A 17,958-nucleotide genomic window follows, 5' to 3' on the forward strand; every position below is an offset into this window, starting at 1 on the left:
AGCTGTCAGATCACTGTTTCCTGCCACCTCCCCTTCCCCAAGCTGACTACGAAACCCAACCCAGCACTTTACTTGACTCATCAAAGTGATCCAGTTTGCAGTGAGGCCTGCCCTACAGCCTGATGTGGCAGGGACTGGCTGAAAGCTTTACACATTATCTCATTTAATCCTCACAACAGCTCTGTTACTATCATTTGTAACTCTCAAAATCTGTTTGCAGGAGTGTGAATTGGTAGAAACCCCTTGGGAGGGGGTGGGGAGGGGTGATGCATACAACCTTGACCCAGAAAATCTGTATCTAGGGTTTTTCTACAGAAATAATTGTCCCGTTGTTCAAAAATATGTGTACATTATGACTGCTGCTGTATCAAAATAACCCCAAACTAGCAACAACCTTGATGTCTGTCACCTGGAGACTGATTAGGTAAGCTAATGCATACCATAGAATAGAATACTAAATGGCCATTAAAAAGAACGAGATGGTTCTTCCATGTTGCCAGTAAATTAGGAAAGGGATAAAAGGTATATAGCAGTGCATTGTTATTTTGGTACAATTAAAAGGATGTATACACACACATACACATACAGATTTCTGAAAGAATGCAAGAAAGAAAGGTCAGAGTGTGGGAGGGGTGGGGGCTTTTACTCTGCTTTGCATTTTACATTTTTCTCAAATCCAGGCTTGTCCGGTTCCAAAGCCACACTCAAAAGCCGCTCCTCCACTGTCACTGCCAGGGTACTGTAGGCAGCAGGGAGGGCTGTCCAGTTTCAGCAGAGCTCGGACCTCTTCTAGCCTCTGCCACAGTGCTAGCTCCAGGGGCTTTCTTTGGGGGCAGCTGGCAACCACTGATCTGGGCTCCCTGGTGGCACTGGCCTCAGTCCTGGATGCCTTCCCCAATGTCACAGTTACCTACTGACCCTCCTCGGCCCAGATCCCCTAACCTGTGCTCCCAGTTATGTCGCTCCCTTCACGGCCTGTGACCTTCAGTTTCACCCATCAGACTTGCCTTCAATGCAGTTCTGACTCCCCTCAGGCCTTGCTGACTCAGCCCTGGGCACACGCTGGGGTTCCTACTGGGCAAACCTGGCAAGCAGCAGCTGTATCAAATCACCACTCCTCCCTGCAAGGAGCTCGGAGACCAGAGGGTCCTCGTGCTGGTGCAATTCCTAAGACTGAGCCCCATAAGCCAGAAACACTCCCACGCCAGGTCCCCAACAGCCCTACTTGCCACTCCTTCCCTCTCCAGCAACACGAGCTGGTGGCATTTCCCAAACCAACCCCAGCCTCTTCTCTTCCTCCCCTTTGGGTTTGAGCAGGTAGTCAGAAGCCCACCGGAGCCTGGTCCTGCAGAAAGAGGGCACCGAGGAGCAGGTACAGTGAGTCTAGCCTTTGCAAACCCCTGGGGAGTCCATGGTCCGCCAAGGGCCACCTTCAGGTCCCTCACCACCCCCCACCCCGGCTCCCCTCTCTCTGTCACCAGTGTGAGCGCCAGCATCATGCCCTTCTTTCTCCTCCCACTTCCTCAGCAGAGCCCCGCACTGCTGCTGTCCGCCCTACCAGCCTGTTCCCTCAGCAGCGCTGTCGGCAACTTCAGTGCCTTCGCACCTGACCCTGAAAGCAGCACCTGACCCTGAAAGCAGCGCCCGCCCCAGCCCTTGGCTTTTTCTTGACCCCAGCAACACAGTCACTGGGCTCATCCTCCACTCCTTCGTCCTGGAAGTATCCCCTCCACATTTCTGCTCTGCCTCTGGGGCCCTCCAGCAGCACCCCAGAGTGCTGGGACGTGGGATAGATGCCTTCTCACCAAGGCACCTGCCTGCTGCTCCCAGACTCAGCCCTCATCACCCTTTTCTTCACCATCATTGGACTGAAGTCTGTAGATCCCTGCACATTCACAGGCAGAGAACACACTGTGGTCCCATTTCATAGAGGAGGCAACTGCATGAGGGAAGGCTACGTGGTCCGTCCAGAGTCAACTAGAAGGTAGCACTGACACGCCAGTTTCCCGGCTCCTCACGTGGCACACTCCCACTGTTCTACACCCTCCTGCCCATCGAGTCGCTCCTTTGCTTACAGACATCCAGGCTCCTCCTTCCTACAGCGCTTTCTCCGTGGCCATCTAGACCGTTCAGTCACGCTGCATGGATCCCACGGGTCTGTATCCGGCCACGTTCAGCAACCCCGCTACCGAGCCCTACCTATAAGGGCCTCGGGCACCTCACAGCCAAATTCCCTTGCTTTTGCAAGACTCAGGTCGGATCTACCTGCCCCCACGAGGAAGGCTGCTTGTCAGCAGGCACAGCCCAGCCCTGGCTCAGCGAGCGTCATACCGCACTAGAGCACCTGAAGGTCTCCTGAAAGGGAGTGGGGCCAATGCCTCCCCTTCACGAGTCAGGAAACCCAATTCCAGGTGCGTGCACAGTGTGAAGGCTGGTACTTGTCTAACTAATAATCCAAAGAAAAGTATTCATTCTATGGGCTGAAATTCCTCTGGGCTTCAAACACGGAGGCCTGTATTTGGTGGCCACAGAACTCTGGTCTCTGTGGAAAGCAGGGTGAGGACAGCTTTGCCGTGGGGAGGCAGGAGCCCACTTAGGGCCGTATTCACGGAGCAGAGAGACAACCGCCTTGAACCCCAGTGATGCTGATGGCTGCAGCGGGCAAGGTGTGCATCAGCACATCCCTCCCGCAGGCAGAGACCGCCTAGCACAGACCCAGCCCGTGCTCTGTGCCCTACCCAACAGCACACAAAAAGACAACCCAGTGCAGGGGGCACTGGCTGTGTTCTCAGAAAAGCTCGTCCCCATCTCCCCAGCCCTCCCTCCTCCTTGCTAAAGCGGCCCCAGAGGCTCCAACAACTCTTCGCAGGAACCCAAGATTCAGCAGGAGGGGCGGTGGGATGGGTAGGCAGTGGGTTGTCAGCAGAGTCTAGAGATGGGAAGTTTGGAGAGAAGCAGGGAAGAAACCCTTCCCTACCTGATACTGCTGCCCCAATCCAGGTCACAATTCCCAAAGACACACTACTCCAATTTAGTAGGAGGCACCGCAATTAGAATTTAGGAACAGAGATTTTAATATGCCATATCAAATTGACTTTAAATATAGGCTCATCTAACTCACTGGCCATGTAACCTTGGGCAGGTAACAACCTCTCTTAGCCTCAGCTTCCTGTGCTGTAAAATAGGAGTAATGTCAGTAATCTGTACCCCACAGAAAATGAAGAGGCTTGCTGGGAAAATGAAGAGATCAGGCATGCAAAATGCTAACACCACAGTGCCTAGCACGTTGTCAAGCGTTCAATAAATGCTCACTGGTGTTATTACTGTTATTCAAATGAGGGACTCTCAGGCAGACCCCTCCCAGGACTGACTAAAGAGCTGGCCTAAACCGGCAGAGAGAAGGGGTGGGGGGCTCACCCGGGCTCAGGGGAGAAGCCTCAGAAATAAACAAGAGGCCAGGAGGCAGAGTCATAGGCTGTTCTGGAAGCAAAGGGCCTGCAAGGTCAGCTAGCCCTTCACTGGGCAGAGGTTAACAGGTCCAGCGCAAGGGAGGGGTGTGCCCAAAGCCACTATGAGGGGAGGGGGCAGATGAAGAGAGCCAGGCCACCTCCAGTAGCACCACAGCAGGAGGACGGACGACTGCTGGAGGGAGGACTGCCAGCAGCAACTCCGGGCCCTGCTCTCACCCCAACTGCCCATGGGCACGCACGCGCGTGCGCGCGCACACACACACACACACACACAGTCCCTGTCAATTTTCCTTTGGCCTCAACCAACCACATGGTATCAGAGCCCAGGTTCAGGGTCAGGGAGACATGGTTATGTCTTTGGGAAGTGTGACTCTGGAAACCTCAGGCAGAGCCCAGAACAGGGGACGGGGAGCTGATATACTGAGCCTGGGACAGAAGAGGGACCCGGTTAGCATGGGAACAAAGAGGACAACAGCACAAGGGCTATAACCCAAGGACCAGAGACAGACCTGCATCCTGACTGCCAGGCCCATGCCTAGTGACAACCCACCCACCTGTTAAACACCTGAAGGCTCTGCACCGACCCCAGCAGGAAAGTCCACAGTGGGTTTCACAGTCCCTCCCAGACCACTTGCTAGTCCTCAGCCTTCCCGTACAGAATGTGACACCTGAGCAGAGATGCCTGCCTGCCTCCCAGATCCGGCTGTGCACCCTTAACAGCCTCTTCCTTCTCTCCCTGCCAGAGAAATGGCTCACCTGCCTCTCCTCCAGGTCAGCTCCAGAAACAGCTGCCTGATTCATTAGCTCCCAGAGTTTAGGCCAGAAATCTTGCTCCAGGTTGGGTTACTATGTGAAAGGCTCTTCTTGAACACCTCACACAGATCTTTCAGATCCTCTGAGAAGCATCTAATCCGCTGTCTGGCAAACTCCTCCCTTCATCCTCCAGCATCCAAAACCAAGCCCAATAAGGCGACCATCAGGGGACTAAAACGGCGGCACAGTACTAAGCGTGTACTAGTGCCACGTGCCAGAGCAGGAGAAAGCAACAGTGAGCCCCGAGAACAGCAGAAGAGAAAAGTAGCAGAGGCCACCTTCCTCCTCCTCTGCATCGCTGACAGGACAGGACCCACCACCTGGGGCTCAGGGAATCTCCTCCGAGAAGCCTTCCTGACCTGGCCCAGACCATCAAGGATCTTTCTGACTCTGAATTGCTGCTATCACACTATCATTACAATCATTCAAAAACCTTAGTCTTAGAAATACCAAGCAGTCCTTAAGAAGAACGCAGCACCGAGACAGAGATGGGCCCGAGGGAAGTCCTTAGATGAAAAGGGGAGGCTACGTGTACAGTACGTGGCTACATGTACAGTACGTGTGGTACAGGACCCAGAACAGAGCCTGGGGGTAAGAGCAGGAGCCTTTCCCTTTGTAGGGAATGCTTTCTTTTCACTTGCGGCATTGGAAAAGATAAGAAAACAGGACTGCCTCAGAAATGGCTAGTTTATCCTCAGGGTTTCTAAATGCTGTAACTAGACTATGAGGTTCTCAAGTGCAGGGTGCAGGTCTTCTCCCTGTGCTCCCATCTCTACTTCCTAACCCGACTGACAAATACAGATGGGCACTGGCCAAAGGAAGTCTCGTCCAGAGGTAGAGAGACCCATGCATGACAGGACAGGTGAATCTATCGAAAGCCCATCATCCCCCAGATGGGGGCCCTAGGGCTGGCTCTAAGCTGGTGCAGGGAACACCAGTTCTTGCAGCAACTCCAAATGCCAAGGTATTTCAGAAAAGTATTTTACTTTCCTAGGAAAGAAATGATGTATAATTCTAATAACGTTAAATGTTGTGTAAGAACTGGATGAAACGAAAACAGATGACAAGAACCAGCAGACCTGGGGGGTAACACCACACCTGCCCAAAGCTACTGCGAGTAGAAGACAAGTGACCTCAACATCCTCAGTTGTCAGTGGGCTCAGGGTTTCGGGTCCCAGGACGGAGCCAGGTCTGGGGACGAGACCAAAAGACCAGCCCAACTTGGGTTAGGAGGGGCAAAGTCATCAAGAGCCTGCACCCCCGGAAGCAAGCCAGGTGTAATGAGGTGCACTGCCTAGTCAATGCCCACCACCGAGTGACAAGGGTGCCTCCACAATCACAAGGAAGTGGCCAGCTAAGTGTAGTCAGTGACAGGTAATATGTAAAACTGGAATTGTAACATGCTGTGAAAGCCTATCAAATATCAAAATGAATCCTGATGTTACGAGTGACCAGTGGTGGTGATGTTGGAGTCTAAAATTAGGCAGTGAGTAAAGCTACCTTTTGGCCTGTGAGTCTAGCCCTCAGTGGAGAAGGGTGAGTCATCAGAAACGGACCTTCAAAAGACATCCTGCTCCTGTGCTTTATAACTCGTACCCAAAAGAATTGAAAGCAGGTACTTGAACAGGTATTTGCACACCCATGTTCACAGCAGCATATTCACAACAGCCAAAAGGTGGAAGCCACCCAAGTGTCCACCAATGGATGAAAGGATAAACAAAACACGGTTTATACATACGATGGAATATTCTTCAGCCTAAGACAGTAAAGAAAATTTGACATTTGCTACAACATGGGTGTACCTTAAGGAACTTTTGCTAAGTGAAGTAAGCCAGTCACAAGGACAAATACCATATGACTCCTGTTACATGAGGTACCTAGAGCTGCCAAAATAGAGACAGAAAGTAGAAAGGTGGTTGCCAGGGACTGGAGAGTGGATTTATTTTTTAGTGGGTAAGGAGTTCTAGTTTGGGCTGGTGAACAACGTTGTGGAGATGGACGGTGGTGATGGTTGCACAACAACGTTAATGCCACAAAACTGTACACTTAAAAGTGGTTAAAATGATAAACCCTACATTCTTTCATCCTCCACTTATTCATGAGGATTCCAGGCATATCAACACCCTGCGGGGAAAGAGATACGGGAGCTTTGCAGGAGGCAAAGCTGTATAGGCTGGTGGCTCAGGGACCTTCTGTCCCAGCAGCTGTTTCAGTTCTCCTGGGTTGGTGGTGTGATTGATCCCGCCTTCCCCCAGGCTGCCCTTGAAGCCAGACAGCTAGACGCCCATCACAGCCATCAAAAAAAGGAGGTCCGCTCTGTCTGCCAGGTGCCCACCTGCCCTCCAGCCCGAAGACCCCTCCAGACCTCTCCAGCCAGACCTCACAGAGGATGTGCTGGAGGAGAGAGAAGCTGCTGTGGTGGCGGGTACTCTGCTCAGGCTCCCTCCCACCCCACATGCTCACTCCTCATTTCCCTGACACAGCCAACCCTGCAGGGGAGTCCGGGATGAAAGACATGGTGCCTGACTCAGGCAGCTCACAGACACCTTGGAAAGAAGAGCCAACGACCTATCTGAGGAAGTGCATGGTGACACGCCATACTGGGGGGCGGGGGGACCAATATTCAACAACTAGAATCCAGAATCAGGACAGGGCCTTTCAGAATGAGCTAAGGAGAGAGGAATGTCAATCCTACTACTGCCCTGTCCTTGTTTTCCTTCCTTTACAAGAAAATTTAAAGAAACGCTGGCTAGTGAGCAGCTCACCCAGAAACAGGCAGCATTTTAGGTTGGCCCAGGCTGTGCTACAGCCCTGGCTTCTCCTGACTGATAGTCAGCATGGCCTGACACGCCCTGCCCCAAGGAGGGAGTGGTGGTGATGGTGATGAACTGCACGATCTATTATTTCATACCCTGCTAAGCAGCAGGAAAGACGCTTGGAACCAGGGGATCACAGAAACAAAGCAAGGAGAGAAAAGGTAGGAGTAGAACAGAAATAGACTCAGAAGCCTCAAACTCCCACTGTCAGTGGCCCCTCAATATAAGACAACAACTGCCATGATTCTGGATGCTAAACAGAAACCAGGAAAATTATTTTTCTGGTTTCAGGCACTGGGTTACAGAAAAAAGGGGAGAGTCTCCTTTGAGGGGCGCTGGCTCTTTGGAATGGGCCCAGATGGGCAGAGATCACCACGGAAGTGGCTGCGGGTTCTTACAATTAGTGCCCCGGCACAGACAGGCACAGGCTGCTCTGCCATTGGCAATATGAGCCTGACTCACACTGAGTACTGGCCTCAGGAGCCTCATCCAAATAGGTCTTGCTGCATTTTCTAACAAGGCAAACACCACCATATCGCTTTTATTGAACACAAAATGTGTCTTTATCTTAGGTATACAGACCACAACTGGCTTCTGCACGTACCAGGTTCCTAAGTTACTGATTAACAGTCCTAGCAGACACATTTATGTAAAATGCTCGAGGTTGTTTTCTTCCTCCTTGGTCAAGCTTAATTTGGCAGACAGTAAAAATAGCTGTATTTTCACCTGAAGGCACCCCAGTTTAGAGCCCTGGTACATGGTGAGCTCTGAGGGAGGGACGGGACAGGAGAGCCACCCTCAGTGAGCGTGGTGAGCAGGTAATTCAAGCAAGGCACACCTGACTTGTAACAAGTGCCCCCCCACCCCACCCTCTGCCCCCTGAGGCACACCGCCTACCACTTCACAGCACCAAAGGTCATCCTTATAGATCTGGAAAGAACTGTGTGTGGGGGGCCTGGGCTCCGCCAAGCAGTCCCCAACAGTCCCTGCTGTTCTGTAACACCGCCACAAGCCACCCAAAAGTCAACCACCAAGGGTCCTGAAAACTACCACCACATCCACTGAGATGGGTCATTTGGCAAACGTGAGGCCAGAGACTTCCCCAGGGGAGAAGGGGAGGCAGGGGCCTGGCCTGCAGGGCTGGGACTAGAACTCTGTTAGGCAGGCAGGGCTGGAGCTCAGGAAGACAACTTCCTTCCATGGTCAACTCCACTAGTTCTAGCCAGCTTGTCACTGAAGCCGAATCCAAAAATAAGTCTCCAACAGCATGACCAACCACCTTTCCGGTGAAACAGGAAGAGACAGGCTAATCCTTGCTATGAAAGGCTGAGGTGGGAAACTAGGTGAGATTAGCCTTGGAGGTGGACAGGGTACACAGGGAGCCTCCAACACGTCAGGAAGGACGGAAGGCAGCTGATTGCTCCCCATCCAATGAGCAAGGTTCAGCTGCCCAAAGCAGTGGGTTTATTTACAGCCCCGTCAGTTTGGAGAACGGAAGGGCTCTCAGCAAACTCTGAAAGCCCGGCACACTCGGCCTAGGGCTCACTCCTGCCTCCCTGCTGTCGTCCCAGTCAGGCGCACCCCTGAGATCACAGCACAAACAGACCGCAGCCTCCTAGCAGCTCGCCAAGAAACACCGTGGAGATGGAGAGGTGGCTGTAGAGTCGTATCCCCCGGGGTCCGCTCTCAGTGCCACTTTGAAGGGTGACAACCTCTCCTAGCTTCAGTTTCCTCCCTTGTAAGATGGGAATAATAATAGCACCTCTTCCGTCATTGGGTTTTTGGGGACTTAATGAGTTAAGCCACATAGGCCAGTGCCCAGTATACAGCAGGCTCTTGGTTTTTGTTAGCTGCCATTGGTACTCCCAAGACAGAGACCTGAAGGACAGAAGGCAGGACTCCCTAACTGCTGAGACACCTGGAAGCAACATGGGCATTATGTAAGGCTGCTAGCGGAGTCTATAGACAAGTTTCTCCTTCTACACAATGAACTGAGGTCTTTTTGAAGAACCAACAAGTGACAGGGAAATAGGGTAAAAGAGGTGTCTGTTTCCCTTAGGTACTGCCGGGCCACCTCCTGTGGATGCCAGGCTGCTGGGCGATGACCCAGGAGGGCCGGGGGCACTGCCCCCTAATAAGGCACAACCTCACAGCTGTCCCAGTGACCCTCCCCGCCACGGCAGCAGCTGGAGCTGGCGACCACCAAGAATCCTTCTGCCAACCCCTCACCCTCCCTACCCTCCTCCCAGGTCTGCACAGGGGAAAGGTCTTGCTGAGGAATTCCTTTTGCTCTCCAAGACGAGTTCTGGTGACCCTTAGCTCCTGATTCTACCTGGATAAAAATGCTGAACACGCCAGCATCACTCACCACGCCATGCCCCTAGTCTGGCACAGGGCACTTGGTAGGCCTGGCATATGGGGGACATGGAATGAATGAGTGAACGAATGAATGAGTGAATGAACGATTTGTCTTGCACCTTTTACCTCAGCTGGAAAAGCTGTTTCCAGCCTACCTTGCAAGCAAGCTGCAGATACAGGCTTAGCTGGCTATTCTCTGAAGCAATGGCAAAGCACTATTAAGAAAAAATATGAAGACCCTGTCAGTCTTAAGTTCTTAAGGAAGGGTGTCACTCCCACTTCTGTCAGTTTAAGTCCTTCAAGAGATCCTGGCTCATCCTGAACTTTCCTGAAATGGTTGAGGGCAGTCCCTGGTATCAGGGCCATCACTCTATCCCAAAAGGGATCCATGTGACTAGGAGATCATCTTGGGAAAGAGTGAAGCAAGCAAAAGGAGCTCAGGGGCCCGAGCCTGGCTGGGCCAGGGACAGTCAGCCCCACAGCCCCAGAAGACACTTTCTCCAGAGGGCCCTCCTGAGAGCCTTTCCTTCAGATCTGTAGGCCTAGGGTACTGTGCCCACAGCCTTGAGGAACTCATGGTTACCCATGGCTGCCCAAGGGTACTTGGACAGGGCTTCTTTGGGGGGAGGGGGCGGGGCCGGAGAATATTGATCCTTTATGAACTACCCACGATACACCTATTCTCAGAAGCAAAAGTCCATTTTTACCCATTAAGAACAACTCGAAAAGAATCTTGCACGCTCCAAAATCCTCCAGGCTGACAAGGTATCCCAGGCTACCAAATGGACTCATTTCAGGGTTAAATGGAAAAGTTCAGAGGGAACCAAGACACTACCAAAAAGTAAGGCTAATGGAAATTTTTTTTTCCCCTAAGGAAAATGCAATTGAAAAGCACTGAAATCTTTCCTAGGTTATTCTCAATTTATGGTCTTTAAGCAGGTTGTGTCCCTGGGAAAAGGTTCTGATGCCTGGGACACCAAGAACAAAGCTTTCCACATCACCACACACACCCAGGTGCAAGCTCTAGGGGAAACGTGTGTGCGTGTGCATGCACTTGCACGTGTGTGGGGCGGTGGTGGGGATGCCCTTCTCCAGCTTCAGAAAGCCTCTAAGGTCTAGGAGGCTGAGGATGCATAAGGGCACCCTAGGGAGTGAACCACCTTTTCCAACCAGGATCCTAGCTTGGACATGCAGCACACCACTGATATAATGAGAAAAAAGCCACTGAGGCCAGCAGGGGAACAAGGAGGGAAGCAGTACTGGCCTCTCAAAACTAAAAGAGTTACAGCCCTGACGGCACACAGCAGCAAGCTTCCTGGCTGCGAGCTGATTAAGGCTTCCCAGAAGAGTGGATAGGAAAGTCTGTATTTCCTGGAGGAGGAAGCCACTCCCTCAGGGAGCCAAGGCAAGTGTCCAACAGCAGAAGGGCAGGGCAGGCTACAAATACTGTCACGGTCCACTCACTGGCTGGTCCCAGTGGGTCTCTCAGCCCCCGCCAGACCAGCACTCAGGTCAGGAGCTGGGTCCTCTTCATCCCTGTAGCCCCCAAGGTCCAGCCGCTGCGGATGCAGGTTCACTGGGCTTGGGGGCTGAGCTTGCTACACCTGGCATAGTCCATTTTGGTAAAATGCATTTCCGTTAAGCTGTCTGTGGCTCGGCTTCCTCACCTGAAAAACGGAGACAGTAACACCACCGACCTCTTGGGATTGTTATAAAGATTAGATGATTAACGCCTTGAAAAGCAGCACAGTGCCAGGCACAAAGTAAACAGATAATACATTATAAGTATTACTGCTGCTGTAAAAAAAAATAATAAATGGCTAGAAGGAAAAGCACTGTGTACTGTAGGGCTGGCGGTGGGGGGTTGCTGGGGGCGCCCAGCATGAAGTCAGCAGCATGAGATTAACATCTGCAATGGAGACTTCACCGGAAACCACTGATTGCCACTCGCAAGACTCACATTCTACGGGACCAAGATGCAGCTGAGGGTACACAGATTGATGAATTTAAGATGAAGAAAAAAACCCAAAACGCCCAACAACACTTTTACGTAGCACTTATATTAGCTACAAATATATTTCCTGGACAGAGATTAACATACTAGTCAAATTTCAAAAAGGGCTGCATCGGACTTCCCTGGTGGCACAGTGGTTGAGAGTCCGCCTGCCGATGCAGGAGACACGGGTTCATGCCCCGGTCCGGGAAGATCCCACATGCCGCAGAGTGGCTGGGCCCATGAGCCATGGCCGCTGAGCTTGCGCGTCTGGAGCCTGTGCTCCGCAACGGGAGAGGCCACAGCAGTGAGAGGCCCGTGTACTGCAAAAAAAAAAAGGGCTGCATCATAAAAAACTAAACACAGACCAAAAGATTTATACAAAAATGTTAACTACTGTCTCTGGATAGCAAAAGAATGGGTATTATTTACTTTCTATAAAGAAGAGATATTCCTGTAATTTAAAAAGTAACTCCTGTAATTTAGAATGAAGCCATGTTTTTCTGTGTGAGAACCCGGTTGTACCACAGGAGTAAGTGGCCTGGGATACAGCAGAGCTGCACTAAATCAGGGTTTGGAGAAAGCCACTCTTCTGGCCCCTGACCATGCTGGGCGTGGTCCCCACACTGGTGTCAGTGAACGCTGGGCTAAGCCCTCATCTACAGACACCAGCCCTCGCCATCTTCATTGTCAGCATTTTAGTTATGATCGGCCTGTGTTGCGTCCCGCTTTTTGGAGCGTCTCAGCTCTGGTGAGCCACAATGTAAGCAGAATATAGATTTTTCCCCTGCGGCTAACCACACTGACCATGGGGAAGCGGGTGCCCATGGGCGCTGGGCCACAATGGCTGAGGTTGCAGGCAGAGCCACACGGACTGTGCTCGGGCCCCGGGCCGGCCTCTCGGCACAGCTAATGCCTCACTGCTATTTGGAAGGACGCATCCTAGGGAAAGGCCCCCGCCACCCTAGGTGACCTCACTCACAGGGCGGTCCCAACACCACGGTCCTGGCTCCAATCCTAGAGACGACCTGATCTATCCCACCTGCACCTTCCAGTTTCCCTGGATGCCTTTTACCCAAAGCAGCCTACCTTTCCTTGCCCACCAAACTAATTTCCTCATTGTTTACATCAACCTAACTTTAAAAAGCTTATGCGAGATGTGAACGAAAGGCGTATGTCAAATTTCAAGACTGGGTAAACGCAGTACTAGAGCAGAAAACCCGGGCTGCACCTGGGGGTGAGTGGTCTGGGAGCAGGGTAGGACTTCAAACACCCCCGTTTCCTGGGCCAGCCCGGTCCAGCCAACTGAGCACACTTCCCTGGCCAGCTGAGTAAACTGGATCTGCAAAGAGCAGCTGCCCTTTCATACTCCAATACCCCTGAGCGCTGGGCAGGCCAAGGCTTTTGAAAAGGCAAAAGAGAGTGTTTTACATGAAGCATTTGACCAAAACAGATTGTGTCTCTATATCCAAGAAGATGGAAAAACCCAAGGCCACCATTAGGAGCCTATGGTCCCCCAGTGTCCTCGTGACCGGACTGTCTTCATGTGACGCCAGTTCCCAGACCTAGTGCAGTCACAGGGCGGGGGCTGGGGGACAGGCGCACAGGACTTCATCTAAGCGCGGGCCTAGCTAAGCAGATCTATCAAGTTAAAGCCTGAGGTCACAAATACGGGGAATGAGAATCAAAACTGGTGCCAAGAGCCCAGTTCACTCACTAAAGGCCAATCGCATCTGCTTTTGTGAAAAGAAAGGAAGAGTCGCAACTGAGTGTCCCAGAGAACACACGTCATACTCAGAGAGCCCACCTCTTCACTGCTGTTAACAATGCATGTTATTATTAATATTATATCTATAATATAAAATATTATATATAAATATTATTAATATTTTGAAGTATTTCAAGGGTATTTCCTAATGCAATGCAAATGAGCATGAAAGTTAAGAATACAATTTGAACCAGACAGACCTGGGTTCAATTCATGGCTTAGTGAGTTACTCTTTGACTTTAGGCCAGTTAATTCACCTCTCTGAACCTGTGTCCTCATCTCTGAAATAGGAAACCACCAAGACCACTGTATGGATTAAAAAAGATAATGTACACAAAGCACCTGAACAAGATCTAATTAGAAACAGTAACATTTATTTAGTGCTTCGCACTAAATTACACAAGGCATTTCACAATTGTTGAATGAGTGAGTGGTGAGATTCCAAAAAGAAAAGAAGACAAAGTTAAAAAAAAAAAAAAAAAAAACTTCTACTCATTCATGGGAGGCCCCATGACACACGGAAGCATGTCAGGCTCTGGGTCAGACACTTGGGGAACCATGGGCAAGACATTACAGCCTCTCTAAGACTCAGGTTCCACATGTGTAAGATCTGGGATAACACCACTTACCTGGAAGGACTACTGCAAGAATTGAAGCCATGTCCATAAAGCTCTCAGCCCAGAGCTGGGCACCTCACTAGGTGGTCAATAAATGGTAGTCACTGAGGAGCACAGGCTTTGGGGTTAGATTGGTGGGTTTGAATCTCAGCTCTACCACCTCCTAGCTGTGAGACCATGAACAAGTTTCATGCCTTCTCTGCTTTAGTTTCTTCATCTACATGACGGGGATGAGAAAAGATCTACCTCAGAGGGTTGTTCTCAGGACTAAATGAGTTAACACATAAAAATGCCTGACACACCGTAACCACCTGATAATTATTAGCTCTTTTATTTAACTATTATTTATTAACTATTCAACAATAATTAATATTAAATGTTCAAAAACTTAGACCACTGGCTTCAAACTCTTCTTGTCCTCCTAGTTTTAATCTAGGAATTGGTATCAAACACCCAGATTCTCCCGTCCCACCAGAGAGGCTCAGAAACAAAGCCTGTCTGTACAGTAAGAGGTCAAGAGGGAATTCTTTATAGCTCCAAGTTCCCGGAGCCTTCTTCCTGGGCAGGTCACCAGAAAAAGTCATGAATTTTTCAGCTGCTAATGAAGCTGATTAGGAAGGCCTCTTTCTCCACTGGGCTCAAAAGCCCAACGTACAGTTTTCATTATGAAGACTCTATCGCAGTGGTTCTCAAAGGCAGGTTCTGGGCCCCTAGGGAACATCTGGTAATGTCTGGACAACATTTTTGGTTGTCATAACTGAGCAGATACCACTGGCATTTAGTGGGAAGAGGCCAGAGATGCTGCTAAGCATTGTACAATGCACAGGACAGTGCCCCACTCCCCCCGCCAAAATTATCTGGCCCAAACGTCAATGTGCTGAGGTTGAGAAACCCTGCCTTATAGGAAATTTGCTTATGACAAAGTAAGTTGGGGGGAAAACAGAATACACAATGGAATCTACACTACAATGGCAGCCAGGTGCAAATGACACGTGCACGTAAGTAAGAACTGCCTAGGAAATAAGAAGACAAAAAAGATTTGAGATGATGGGGTATCTGGACTATGAATGGGAAAACACTTTTTTTTTCTATGAGAGTTGTTACTATGTTTAGGGACCAGACCACTCAGTGGAGGCAAAAATGACCCAAAGCTGTATCCCTCAGTTCTGATAATTCACATACCTGTGACTGCCAGTATTGCAACAGTGCTCCACAGTGAATATTCTGCTCAGAACCCAGACCAAAAAATGAATAACGTGAGGGAGTGAAAAGTAGTGCAAAACAGTCTTTTCTGCAAACTCAAACCCACAGTTTAACACTTGAAAAAGCTTATTCCAGAAACTCACCCTGTCTTCTCTCCTGCATATCTTTATTTTTTTTAACTTTTTATTTTATACTAGAGTGTAGTTGATTAACAATGTTGTGTTAGTTTCAGGTGTACAACAAAGTGATTCAGTTATACATAAACATGTATCTATTCTTTTTCAAATTCTTTTCCCAACCAGGTTGTTATAAAATATTGAGCAGAGGGCTTCCCTGGTGGCGCAGTGGTTGAGAGTCCACCTGCCGATGCAGGGGACACGGGTTCATGACCCGGTCCGGGAAGATCCCACATGCCACGGAGCAGCTGGGCCCGTGAGCCATGGCCGCTGAGCCTGTGCATCCGGAGCCTGGGCTCCGCAACGGGAGAGGCCATAACAGTGAGAGGCCCACGTACCACAAAAAAAAAAAAAAAAAAAAAATATTGAGCAGAGTCCCCTGTGCTATCCTTAAACTTCTCATCTTCAATCACTCAACAAGTAGTTACTGGGGAATCAAGTGGTCAGTCAAATTAGACAAGGTCTCTACTATCAGCACGCTTTCAGACAGTGGTGGAGACCGTAATTCTCTAACTAGAGCCAAGGCTGTAAAATTACAAACCCAGAGAGTACTATGAAGGACAGAAGCTGACCCAGACCGGGGTGGGGGTAAGGCATCACTCAGCATCACTGAAGTGACACAGGAGTGAAATGGGAAGGATGAATAGGTTACTTGTACTGAGTCAAGAGAGGTGTGAATTTTCCAAGCCATACAGAGGAAATACAATTTGCAAAAGCCATATGGGAGGAGAGGCCCGGTGAGGCTGAGGAATTGAAACAGAATCTGCTGGCAAGGCTAGACCATGAAGGACCTCTCAAGACCTTCTGGAATGTTGGTCTTTATTCTAAGAATAATAGAAAACCATTAAGGAGGGCAAAAGAAATGTTTGAGCCCTTAACTTGTATAGGTTCTACTCTGGCACGCCCAAGCGTTAGGTGAGGAACTGCTTCCACCAACACCTTTTTATCCTCAGGTAAATCAAAACCTCTGGCCTATCCCATAGAAACCCAGGCTGGTAGCAAAGCCTCCACTAAATGGAAGCCAGTAGACCATGACAAAAAGTAAGAAGGAGCAGTCTCCCCTCCAAAGCAAGAATCAGCAAGCTCTAGGCCTGAAGGGCCATGAAGGCCCCTGCCCTCCCTGAGATAGGGAAAGGGGGCCCCTGCAGTGCTGGGAGAAACAGCTGGGGTCACAGAGCCCTTATCAAGAGCCACGTACCCCCGGAGGACCCCATAAGCAGCCCGCCTTCTCCTAGTTGAGGGGCCAAGTTCAGGCTGGATCAGACCACAGGCAACCGTCCCATTTGCCCCCAGTGTCTGCACCTTCCTCTAGATAGGTCCCGAGGTTTCATGTTCTCTGTAGACCTTTCTGGAAGCACTACTAACTACCAGCTACTGTGCTAGGTCTGGGAACCATACCGCCTCCCTCTCATATCCCTTCCTTGCTCATCTTCCTCTTCTTCCTCCCTTTCTAGAGACCTCCCTCCTGTGGCCACTGGGTCTGTCTCTCTTCTCATAGCAAAGAGTCTATGTGACCAGACCTACTTGCTGAGTCAGAAACCACAAGTGTCCCGATTCTGACAGGGCTGGCTGAAGTTTTAAAGATGCTGGCCCAAGCCCATGCGAGACATAAGGGCACTTTTCCAAGGAATTCCATGAAAATGCCCTTTGGGCACTAGCAGATTCAACTGAACGTCCCAGAATGTGTGCTAAGAGATGCAAGAGGAAGGACGAAGGTTAAATGAATTAACTGAACAAAGATCAAGTGAGCATAAGATATAAAGAAGTATTTCGCAAGACAGTCAACTCTTGCCATGAAGAAGGCAGAGATCAGGATAAACCAGGAGACCAAGAAGGAAGCAGCACGAAGTAGGCCAAGCGCGGACCTTAGCCAGACTGGAAGGCAGCAACGGGGCAGAGCCCTCGGGCGCTGGCACCTATTCCTGAGGCTCCACCGTCATAGAGAACAGGCCCTCAGGTCACACATGGTGTTAGAATGTTTGCTCGCCACTTACTAGCTCTGACCTTGGGCAAACTCTTCTTTAGTAAGACCCACCTCATAGAGCTGTCACGCTAATTAAATGCTGATGGATATACAGTGTTCAGCACCAGGCGTGACACAGCAAAAACTCAGTTAGTAGCAGCTCCTTGGAGCCACTCCCAGGATTCTGTACGGAGGAGATGAGGAGGAACAGGGACCCAAGGTAAGGCTGGAAGGAGAATGCTGCAAAGACACCTGTGCAGGCAGAGGACATTGGGGGAGGGGACACTCAGCCAGTCAGCACATACTTGGAATTGAGTAGTGAACATGACATACAAAAGTCCCTGCCTTCAAGGAGCTTACGTTCCAGCAGGAGGAGAAAGGCAGCCAAGGGACATGTGAACAATGTGTTGGGAAGAGAAAAGAGGTGGGCATAGCGGGGAGAGTGTGCCAGGCTGGGGTGCTTGTTTAAATGGGGCAGAGGGAGAGGGGAGGTGGTTGGAAGGCCTCTCTGACTAGGTGACAGCTGAGCAAGAACCACGAGAGGACACAAGCCCAGTCGATTTCGGAGGAGAGGGAAAGGGAATGGCAAATACCAAGGCCGGGGTGGGAATGGGGCGGCCTGTGAAGGTGGAGCAGTGCATGGGGGCAGCCCGCTCATGGAGGGCCTGGCTGGTCACCCTAAGGACTGGCTTTTACTCTGAGTGATAAGGGAAGCTTCTAGAGGGTCTGGGGAGAAAACAGACAGCAGGGGGCAAGAGCAGGAGGAGGGAGACCAGTTATA

The 17,958-nt window shown here is 50.5% G+C and overlaps 1 protein-coding gene across 2 annotated transcripts in view; it reads right to left on the reverse strand.

Moving 5' to 3' along the window:
• The window catches only part of CYSTM1 (cysteine rich transmembrane module containing 1), a 79,096-nt gene that overhangs the window by 23,563 nt on the left and 37,575 nt on the right, over positions 1-17,958 (reverse strand). The gene's annotated exons all lie outside the window — the stretch shown is intronic.

Source organism: Hyperoodon ampullatus (assembly GCF_949752795.1).
Source record: "Hyperoodon ampullatus genome assembly, chromosome: 4".
NCBI lineage: Eukaryota > Metazoa > Chordata > Mammalia > Artiodactyla > Ziphiidae > Hyperoodon > Hyperoodon ampullatus.